The following is a 10,075-nucleotide window of genomic DNA, read 5'->3' on the forward strand; positions in this document are numbered from 1 at the left end:
ACACCAGAAAATGCATACCGATGATCTAAAATAAGGTTACGACACCAAACATATGCAAGATTGCCTGCGTAATATATGAAAACAGTGGAGAGTCAATTCGCTGTTTTGCCGTCTGGCGCAGTGATAGTCAACTACCGCGCGGTATTTAGGACGACGGCGGGAAACATAAGACGACCCGCGTTATGAAAATAAACATTTTATTTATTTTAATCAAATCGTTCAGAAGGTGATGATAAATGTAGTATTAACGGTAAGATAATAATTTTTTAGGACAAAATTATCGATCTTGTTTTACATTCCCATTTTAAAAATTAAAAGCCGTTTCGGAAAGGTAGTGGGCCTTTAAGTGAAGTCTTCAGCGCATTCATCTATAGCTAGGACGTTCTACGAGTCATTCAACTCTAGGCCCGAACACTCACTTGGATGTTTCAGATTCGGAGGCTGGGACAGTTAAATATCTACATTGTAGTTACACAGAGATAAATTTAAAGTGTAATCTCCAAAAACTTCAAAAACCGATCGTACGTTTAATTTGAGTGACGAGTGAATCATCCCGCCAAAACACTTGCAAATTATATAATTTCAAAGCAAAGAAAACAACAGATTGTTGGGAACTCGTAGTTTCCATATTATGGTAAGACACTGCCCTACTATGTTTGTTGAACATCTCCAAATACAATAAATACTTAATTGATAAATCCAAAAAAATTGTCTTTTTAGGGTTACCCGACCGACCCTTATTTTTTACCCCGATCTATTTTTTTCCACTTTTCTACGAAAAAAATTAAAAGTCGGGATTTCGATCTCAGACTTTTTTTCCGGCCATTACTTTAGAGTGAAAGACACTAAAAAAAATACCGACCTGCCGACCCTTTTTTGTTGGCCAACGTAACCCTAAACATTTCAGTGTAATTGTTGAAATACAGGTATTTACTTCTCAAATACGAAAAATCGCTATACGAAAATGTAGTTCCCATGTAAAGATCCAAAAAAATCAATTTATTGCTACGTACACGTACAAGTAGTTATGGGGTACCAATCACACATCGTACATCAAGTATTTACATGAAGGGTGGGTCATACACACATGTACAGTCCTCGACCACAACTTCCGGTTTTAACAGATAATAAAAATTCCGTTATTTAAAATCAGATGTAAATGTGTTATCGGCCTATTCACTGTGACATAACGGTTTGATTGTGTAAACACATATCGCGCCGGATTTTAAACTGCGCATGGCCCATAGACAATCATATCTTTTCATACGATGTACTTGAAAATCTGTGAATGAATAGAAATCTAGGCTACAATTCTACACTCAGAATTGTAATATGTAGGGTTTATGGGAATATTTTTTATGTTCCAGAGAGATATTTTACATGTATCATAATAAAAGCTGGGATTTTAAGCAAATTTGACTTTATGTGTACAATTTTACAGTGTTTTTGTCAACGACATATGAAAGATATGGCCGATATTAACAGTATGGAAGACAAAAAATGTGAATAAATCAAGAATTTATATATCGTTTTCCACCTGTAGTTTATATTGCATCATTTACAAAAAAGATATCGTTTACAATTTGAATTCGTGAATTAATCAGGAATTCAGAAATGTTTACCCACGCGTATAGTATATTACGCCAGCAACATGTATATTTCAAATCTGTATTATTTAACATTTGTATACTTTTGAGGTAAAAACGATTGTAAATGGTAACGGCCTTTTATACATGTGCTTTATTAGTTATTCCAACGGTATTTTGTCATTGAAATGGATGACGGGTTTGTTACTTTTCTAGTATAATAAAAAAAAAAAACATCGAAAAATCAAACACTGTAATGACATTCAAAATACAACACGTAAATATCTTTAACGATTTTCACTGAAATGGGCGACCGTTTTCTGGTATCATAAAACTTTTTCTAATTAAATAAAAATGCATTCATTATTTTTTTATCATCAAAACGCTGTACTGTCGCAAACTGTAATGTCACTCAACAAAACATAAATATCTTGAAGATATCTCTGTCAACTTGACAGTTCCTTGTATGGGGTAGATTTGTTGTGAATTTATCAGAAATTCAGTCATTTTGATATTTGTCCTGACAATATTATGTAGAGAAGTATCAACAAAAAGGTGTTTGGATTTCAATTTTATGGATGAATGTCCTTCAACAGGATAGGAAATTTCGTGAAATAATCTTAAAAGATCTGTTTATATTTATGCAAAATATTCTATGTAGCAATGTATCGAGCAAAAAGTTCAAAATTTTAATTGAAACATGAAATATGCATTATATAATGATTTGGATTATACGGTAGACGTGGAATCGCTCATGTATAGCAATAAAAAAAAAAGTACAGCTGAAACAGATAACACAGCAGCCATCTATTTGTTGTTATTCGATTCATAAAACGATAAACACATGTGTGTAGTGTGTACATATCGCACAATGAATATAAGTGGCACTGGTTTCATGGTACAGGTACAAAACATGCATGTGTGTATATTTTACACGGGTGCACGGGAGTCAGCTATATTTGAAATGTACATTTTATATAAATGTATATCACATTTACAATATTCAAAATATAGTCAATATATCATAGTCTGGTGCCATTACTAACACGTATAACCTGTATTACAATCATTGGAATGTTCAGTTTTACGTTCTATTAACGGTCAGGATATCATTTAAAGACACCGGAGTACCTGGAGAAAAACCATCAACCAGCGGTCAGTACCTGGGAACTGCCCACATAGGATTCGAACTCGCGTCCAAGAGGTAATATTTCGGGACATCTTGAATACTCGGCCGCCGCGACCCCAGTATTTCAGTCAATCAATCCCCCCCCCATCCCTCAATCTACCCATCCCCCCCACACCCTCCCCTCACCATCTACAAGCCTCAGAATTCTGATGCAAAAAAATACAGTACAAACAATAACCTTTACTCTAAAAACAATCAAGAATATAATTCAGTATAAAGGTAATGTGTAAGTGCTGCACCCTGGATAACGCCACCACCCTTCTGGGGTGTCAAAGTGGTGGTAAACATCTCTTTGTTAAAGGGGAAGAAATACATCAACATCCCACATTGGTGACAATTGGTCAGTATATGGTCAGTTGCGGTCTGTATGGTCATTCATTATCAAGTAAGGGACAATATAAGCTATACAGGTATACAAAGTCTTTCTTTTCACGTGCTCTATTACTCGACATGAGCCGATCGAAGGGCCATCCGTTACACAAATAAACAAACCTTGATTTTGAATATAAGCATATTCTATACGCGGTGTCCCTAACAGACGTACACACCGCGTGCAATTTAACACCAAAACGATTTGGAGCAGCGGAATAAATGTGTTTGTATGTTAAGTAGGATTGTGTAAAATTATACAGGTCTAGTAATCTCCGATGACTGTGGGAAATGTACCAATATTGCACTCTGCAACTGGCGATGTATACATGTACATTGTAATAAGAAATAATGTTGCGTCTGCCATTTTACCTCTAGACCTCCCACCGCCTCTATGTCAGGCTGGCTGAGTGGTTAAGGTGACTGATATTCTTACACTAGCCCTCCACCTCTGCATCACAGTGGCTGTGTGGTTAAGGTGTCTGATATTCTACCACTAGCCCTCCACCTCTGGGTCACAGTGGCTGAGAGGTTAAGGTGACTGACATTCTACCATTAGCCCTCCACCTCTGAGTCACAGTGGCTGAGTGGTTAAGGTGTCTGATACTCTACCACTAGCCCTCCACCTCTGAGTCACAGTGGCTGAGTGGTTAAGGTGTCTGATACTCTAACACTAGCCCTCCACCTCTGCATCACAGTGGCTGTGTGGTTAAGGTGTCTGATATTCTACCACTAGCCCTCCACCTCTGCATCACAGTGGCTGAATGGTAAAAGTGTCTGACATTCTAACACTAACCCTCCACCTCTGGGTCACAATGGCTGAGAGGTTAAGGTGACTGACATTTTATCGCTAGCCCTTCACCTCTGGATCAGAGTGGCCGAGTAGTTAATTAGGTGTCTGACATTCTACCACTAGCAATCCACCTCTGGGTTGCAGTGGCTGAGAGGTTAAGGTGACTGACATTCTACCACTAGCCCTCCACCTCTGGGTTACAGTGGCTGAGAGGTTAAGGTGACTGACATTTTACCACTAGCCATCCACCTCTGGGTTACAGTGGCTGAATGGTTAAGGTGTCTGACATTCTAACACTAGCCCTCCACCTCTGGGTCACAGTGGCTGAGAGGTTAAGGTGTCTGACATTCTACCACTAGCCCTCCACCTCTGGATCACAGTGACTGCGTGGTTAAGGTGTCTGACATTCTACCACTAGCCCTTCACATCTGGTCACAGTGGCTGAATGGTTAAGGTGTCTGACATTCTAACACTAACCCCCCACCTCTGGATCACAGTGACTGAGTGGTTAAGGTGTCTGGCATTCTACCACTAGCCCTTCACCTCTGGGTCACAGTGGCTGAGTAGTTAAGGTGTCTTTTATTCTATAACTAGCCTTCCACCTCTGGGTTTCAGTGGCTGACTGGTTAATTAAAATGTATCTATATTCTACCACTAGCAACCCCCCCCTTCCATATCCCCCAATTAGCTGGGTGTCTGAATTCAACCACTAGCAACCCCCCCCTTCCATATCTGTGTCACAATGAGCCTAACATACTTCCCCTACATCTCTATGTACTGTATATTCTGATTACTTATGGTCGAATGTTTTTATTCGAAACCTCTGACTCTCTTTTAACAGACGTAGCAGAAGTAAACGGTCATGTCCTTACTTACAATAACTTTGTAGCTTAAAAGGAACTCACATATTTTATATTCAAGTGATATGCATTGTAAGGTGTCATTTTTCACCGATTTTCATTCAACCACGAGACATTTTGAGGTCTCGTGTCGGAACAATATTACAAAATTCTAATATCTGTAAAACATAGACACTCTTAACGTTTAAATGACAGTTCAAAGTAATGATCCGTGTATGCATGTAAATATATCTCGTAACATGGTTACACTTTACCTATATTTTGTAGTGTTAGGAACTTGACTGTAGCTTAACTAAATGTTTCAAGTTCTTGATATTGGTTTAGTTTTCGATATTATATAAAGTAAATGGTTTGTCTCACAGCTCCACAAGACATCTCACAACACCATACCCGTAAATCATAATTACTTAATCTACCTGTAATTAGTTACTGTCTACCTGTAATTAACTCCACTTACCTGTATCTGCATCCTCACATCATCAGTATATATCCTTCGGACACATTGACACTAAATTAGACACTTTGACACTATCCGTCCACATGTGATGTTATTGACCCCTCTGTGTATGACGTGAGTTGTACTGTGTGTTATACCTGCAATAACGGGACACCCGCGCACACCTGTAAATCCCCTATATACCTGTACACACACCTGTGTAGCCCCTTATACCTGTACCGGCCCGAGTGAGCACGACAAGGATTAAAGCGTTCCGCTCGATCTCCCCACGCGCTCACGTACACACAAAGCCGTTAAAAGCTTTTAAGGGATTTAGCTTTCAGAAGAGGTTCTCCCATTTTCAAATTCGAAGTCAAATATAATGGATGTAATAATATATATATATATATATTGGTCATTGGACACATTCAAAATACTTTTAAAATTCGTACTGTACATTGGGATATATACGTATTTCAATTTTGTTTGCAGTTTTTCGGTTTGTGTTACAGGTAATATCTATGTAATACTGAAGGGGGGTCAAGATGAAGAAAAGTCAGAGTTCACGGAGAGAAAACATCGACGTCAGGCAATACCAATCAATTGAACTAGAGGTTGATGTTGAAGACTAATGGTGAAATGGCATATACATGTATATGCATGTACATCGTAAAATACAAAATATATTAACACTCAGTCCCAGTGAAAGGGCTAATTATAAGTCAGTAAAAAACTGAATTTGTTAATGACAAGGATTTTACTTATAAACCCATGGTTTATGATTATTAATAATGAAACAAACTGAAACAACACGAAAAACAAAACAAAAAAAAAAAAATAGAAAAAAAAGAAAAACAAACAAACGAACAAACAAAAACAAACAAAAAAGTCTTTAAAGTACGTACTGTCTTCAATGATTTTCTGTCACAATATACAAAGTTATGTGCATAAATACCTGTTCATTTGTGAATAAAAAAATGCAAAAATATTGCTATTATTGAAAATGTTGCAATCACTTCGATTTTAACCCGATGAAAAAAATACGTAATATTTATAACGTTAAAATGTAAATATCCTATTAATTAGTGTACATATGTCCAACTTCAAAGTGATTTTTCTCTCTTCATCAATATGATTTACTCAACATTGAATGTAATTTTAAAAATTGAAAAATGCCCTTTGGGAACAAATGATAAATATTTAAATAATTGAATCGAAGACATGTATATTTCTCTCTGATTGAATGGCGATAAAACTCAATACTAACGAGGTCAGTTCTTAAATAAATTACCAAATTGAACCGTTCAGCCACAGAAATCAAGGTTAAGAAATCACTCGTTACATTTTATTATTTAAATATGTTACATCAACACGGTATCGGGCCTAACTTGATTGATTGGGTATGAAATTGATTTTATGACAAATACGTTGCTATGTCGATTTCCTCCGGTGTACCTGTCCACGACACGGCTTGGATATAACGGTACTCGTGTCTATAAATAGACGTGATTTAAAAACCCAGAAACGTGACGAGTTATATTGATATAAATCCTTGTATTTCTTAAAGTCTACAGACTTATACAGGCGCTCGTACAAAACGACACGCTCTACTCAGCTCAAAAGGCATTGTTTTCTGTATTGTTGTATAGGGGATGGGGTTACCTATCGATAGATGTGTATTTGTTTACAAGTTTCCGTTCCCATGGATTTGTTTACCCCTATTGTTACTTTGTTTAATTGTGTTTTTACGTGTTTAGCAGTTATGATCTGAGAGAGCAGTTTGAGTTGTGTGGCAGAGAAAAGTTTTAGTTCTCGGAGGAAAATCAACGCCCAATATATCAGAGATTTAGATAGTATAATTGAATTATCTATAAATGTATCTGGAATATATAGAGCACAGGCTTTTTGCTCTATAAATATACGGACACCTATCTGTCATCTGTACTTGTTTACAATATATATGTGTATTATCTATAGAGCCAAAAGCCTATGGATAGATCATGATCAACTGGCTAGTATATTCGGAGGTCCTGGGTTCGAGTCCCGGTCTGGTCGCTACATCTCAAAACAACTTGGAAAAAAAATCGTAGTTTAAATAACTGCATTATGCCTTAGCGGAAAATGCGGATTAAATTCAAGTTTCTTACACAAGTGATATTCATCATTTAATGGTAGATGTCCTTTCATCAGTAGTCGACTATAATAATTACACAGTTACGACCCGACATTACATTCAATTGTATAGAATAATTACATGTATATGTCTATATATTTTTATTGCACGTGTTTGTAATTCAATACCGAGTGTATCAAAAAAGTTGATAACAGTTAATTGAATATTCTATCACTTGTAGATATTAAAATTACCGCACCATTATCAGATATAAGATGAGACCGGAATTAGCTTACCGCTGATTCGTAGTTTAGATAACTCACACAGGTAAATGAACCGTGTCTAATGCAATCACTGTGGGTAATCGTACACCGGATATAGGTATCCACAGTGGCAATGACGATGTTATTTTCTTGGATGAGATAAATGATTTTTTATGTGCATCTGAATAATTCAACGTCTTTTGTAACGAGCATTTCAATTGGTTTATAAAATCATGTTATCGTCTTATAATATAATGTACAAGTGAAATAGCATAACACTGTAACAGGAGGGGCCAGATCGGGATTCGAACCAGTGACCTCCGAACACTAGCCGAATGTTCTACCGCTGACCTACAAGTCAAATCCCGCCAAACCATGGTGAGAAATGTACAACAGTACATTATGTGCTCATGCATCTTTGACACTCCAGGGGATATCATCACTGACGTCATATCCACCCCTGAACTATCTCGGTGTAAAACTGAAGGCTACAGAATTTATAACGTTACACTGTGGTTTACTGTATGACTTTGAAGTTGGGCGTCACTCTCTCTGTAATCTTCAAAGGACATCTCTGGTGGCCTGTATTGGTCAGTTTCCCCCCTGAACTGCCTTCGGTTTTGCTGTGAAATAATCAAGAGGTAGATATAACGACAGTAATGGTAACCCCTGGATTACCGATGATGAGGGTCGTAGTGAATGGCAAAACATCGGAGTGGAATCCAGTTTTAAGCGGCATACCACAAGGATCTGTGTTGGGGCCACTTTTATCTGTCCTCTTTATAAATGATATGCACAATGTAACAAGTACAGCTCACCAGAATAGACACCTGCCTGAAGTTATGCGGCATCCTCGGGGTTACAATCACTGACGCTGTATCCACCCCTGAACTATCTCATAGTAAAACTGGGTGCAACAGAAGACACAGGTGATCCTCTGATGTACATGATAGAATTGTATACCCCAGTACACCGTGGTTGCTTGTGTTGCTTTGAAGTTGGGCTTCGCTAGCTCTCTCTCTCTCTCTCTCTCTCTCTCACTCTCTCTCTCTCTCTCTCTCTCTCTCTCTCTCTCTCTCTCTCTCTCTCTCTCTCTCTCTCTCTCTCTCTCTCTCTCTCTCTCTCTCTCTCTCTCTCTCTCTCTCTCTCTCGCTCTCTCTTTAATCTTCAAAGGATTCTTCAAGCCTGCGATTGGTCAGGGTTTTTTTTCTTTTGAACTGCCTTCAGATATTTCAGGGGTGGATAAAATAGCAGTAAATTAAAGGTATCCCCGGAGTATCGAGGATGATGTAAAAGTTACAGAAAGCAGCGTATACTTATACATGTATATTTCATATTTTCAATGAATTATATCGTTCAAACCTGAGTGTAAGCACCTCACAAATAACCATTAAATGAAAATTTTAAATTAAACCCCAACAAACATTTGAAATAATATTAAAAAATCAAAACGATACATTATTTGTGTTTCGTTTATTTCTAAGTGAATTTGACGATGCTAAAACGTTCGTTTAAGACTTTTCGCTTCAAAACTGTCGATCAATCATAAAAAAAGAAATGTTTATAAAAGAGGATAAGTGATAATTGGTACGTCAATAGATTCATTATACACACATTGAAAGAGTTTAAGATATACTGGTAGTTTTGCTTTGTTTGGTAACCGCACTTTTACATGATGTATTATGTATACACATGTATACATGTACGTATACACCACAATATTAACTTGTGTAATGCATTACGGAGTTATCTGCCCTTATCACGTACATTTTAATGTAATAAGTATATAATAAATAGTATATATGAACATACAAGTCAACGCTTGACTAGTGATTGAATCCATTTACTTGACGTGTAATGCAATCCGCATATTCCAGTCTGCCACGTCCTTTAACATCCTCGATACTCCAGGGCATGTTGCTGAATTTGTGTATGCTGATGACTATCAACTCATCTTTTTCAAAATGGTAAATAACTTCTTCTGAAAATGATTTTTTTATTTCCATGTGTGAATGATTAACCTGGGTGTGATGTCTGTTGTCCCATGTTTCTTTTCTCCAGTTAATTTTGTAATGAGGCCCCAGACATTGATCAGCGTACCTTTTTCGAGATCAACTTGATGCTGCAGGCGCCTCCTCCGCAAGTGTACTGGCATCCTTGACTGTTGTAGTATCGAGGATGGTGGCGCTTACATCTTGTTACAGTTAAATGTTTTATAGGAATGAACGTTAGCCCAACATAAGTAAACCAAAGTATAGGGGTTCTCCCGCATATCGTCCGGCTTTTCATATTAAAGAGTTATCTCCCCTTGCCCATTATCAGCACATCAAATAATGCAGAACATAATTTTAAGTACACTTATATTATCTGCTATGCTAAAAACTACTGGCATGTTTAAAATCTCTTTAAAGGTAACTAACCGATAGATGTACCAATTATCATAAAATAAAGATTATATTTGGCTTT

The 10,075-nt window shown here is 37.2% G+C and overlaps 1 protein-coding gene across 1 annotated transcript in view; it reads right to left on the reverse strand.

Moving 5' to 3' along the window:
* LOC138306746 (uncharacterized) overlaps positions 1–5,585 on the reverse strand; it is a 56,513-nt gene extending 50,928 nt beyond the window's left edge. Inside the window, exon 1 of the mRNA XM_069247204.1 lies at positions 5,255–5,585. The gene's annotated coding sequence lies outside the window, so the exon portion shown is untranslated. The remainder of the gene's footprint in view (positions 1–5,254) is intronic.
* Positions 5,586–10,075: the final 4,490 nt, after the last annotated feature.

This window comes from Argopecten irradians, chromosome 13 (genome assembly GCF_041381155.1).
Source record: "Argopecten irradians isolate NY chromosome 13, Ai_NY, whole genome shotgun sequence".
NCBI lineage: Eukaryota > Metazoa > Mollusca > Bivalvia > Pectinida > Pectinidae > Argopecten > Argopecten irradians.